Source organism: Rattus norvegicus, chromosome 18 (genome assembly GCF_036323735.1).
Source record: "Rattus norvegicus strain BN/NHsdMcwi chromosome 18, GRCr8, whole genome shotgun sequence".
Classification (NCBI taxonomy): Eukaryota; Metazoa; Chordata; class Mammalia; order Rodentia; family Muridae; genus Rattus; species Rattus norvegicus.
Window position 1 is genome coordinate 52,323,552 of NC_086036.1, and position 1,996 is coordinate 52,325,547.

Sequence of the window (1,996 nt, forward strand, 5' to 3'; positions counted from 1 at the left end):
GTCTTGATAGGGGTGTTGGTAAATGCCTTTAATCCCAGCACTTAGGAAACAGAGACAGGTGAGTCTCTGTGAGTTCAAGACCAGGCTAGCCTACCTAGCATATTCTTGGTCAACTGGGGTTACACAAAGAGACCCCCTATCTCAAAGCAAACACACACAGTAAGTCCTGATACAGTATTATTTATAAGCTAAACATTTTTCAGTAAAACTGTTAAAACTGCAAGAGAAAAAGGTACTATTTTCTAGGAATAAAAATAGTTTAAAGTTATATAACTTTCAAACATAGACACAAGGCAGAAGGTACCAATTCAGTTATACTATATTGAAAGTGATATTCTCATCTCTTCCTGACCACATTATGATTTAGACCAATTAGGAATGCAAAAATTTTATAGCAATATTTATCAAATGTGATTATCTATCTATCAGGTTATATATTATATATCAGAAATTTCACTTGAAGGTGTACATCAACAAAACATTTTTTTTTTTTGGTTCTTTTTTTCGGAGCTGGGGACCGAACCCAGGGCCTTGCGCTTCCTAGGCAAGCGCTCTACCACTGAGCTAAATCCCCAACCCTCAACAAAACATTTTTACAGCTGGGTATGCTGGTGTGTGTTTATAGTCCCAGCTATTTGGAAGCTGAGGCATGGTTATTTGAGCCAGGAGTCTGAGGCCAGTATGAGCTGCACAAGGGGGCTCTGTCTCAAGAAGAAAAGTACATATATATATATATATATATATATATATAGAGAGAGAGAGAGAGAGAGAGAGAGAGAGAGAGAGAGACATGCACTAGGATTTTACCAGGGGCAGAAAAGTCCAGATTTACTTCTAATCTATGATGTGAAACTGATAAGTGGTGTCTATACAGGTAATTTCAAAAGGTGGAAACAGTATCTAATTAGAATAATACTAACATCTACTATTAAATAGAACAAAACACTCAGCCCAATCATAGACTAGGCTAAAGAGATGGCTCAGTGGTTAAGAGCACTGGCTGCTCTTTCTGAGGCCTGAAGTCAGTTCCCACCTACATCAAAGGCTCATGACCACATATAACTCCAACCTAGGAGATCCAACTCACTCTTCTGTGTAGCCCTGGCTGTCCTGGAACTCATTCTATAGACAAGGTGGCCTTGAACTCATAGACCCATCTGCCTCTGCCTCCTGAGTGCTGGGATTAAAGGAATGGATAAAAGGAATCTCTGTAAGATTGTCTGAGATTTTTAAAACCGTGTACAAACTGGCCTGGTGGTGCACACCTTTAATCCCAGCAATGGGGAGACAGAGGAAGGGGGATCTCTGAATTTGAGGCTGACCTGATCTATCTACATAGCAAATTCCAGGACAGCACACTACATAGATAGGCCTTATCTCAAAAAGAGAAAAAAAGGGGGGGAGGGACGCTGTGTACATATAATTTTTGTTTGAAAAATGTACAGTTAATGGCTGGGGTGGCTGGGCTATGGAATTTCCCATGCTCCAGCAAACTACCCTGATAAAACTCAGTGAGACTCATAAACACACCCACAGGAAAGTAGGTGAACTCATTGAGAAGGGCTTCAGAAGAAGTGGGAGGGGGATAAGAGAGATTAATTAGTATATATAAGATCAAAATACACTACACAGGGCCAGCAAGATGGCCAAGCCTCACAGGCTGAATTTGATCCCAGAACCTGAATTGTAGTGGGAAAAAAGTGACTCTCTTCTCAAATTGTCATCTCACCTCCTTAAAATAGATAATCTTAATACATGATAGGCATGTGTGGAATTGTCAAAGAATAAGGATATCTGTGGCAAACTGCTTGTAAGATTCATTCAATGGGGGCTGGAGAGATGGCTCAGAGGTAGAGAACACTGACTGCTCTTCCAGAGGTCCTGAGTTCAATTCCCTGCAACCACATGGTGGCTCACAGCCATCTGTAATAAGATCTGGCGCCCTCTGCTGGCATACAGGCGTATATGGAGGCAGAGCACTGTGTACATAATAAAT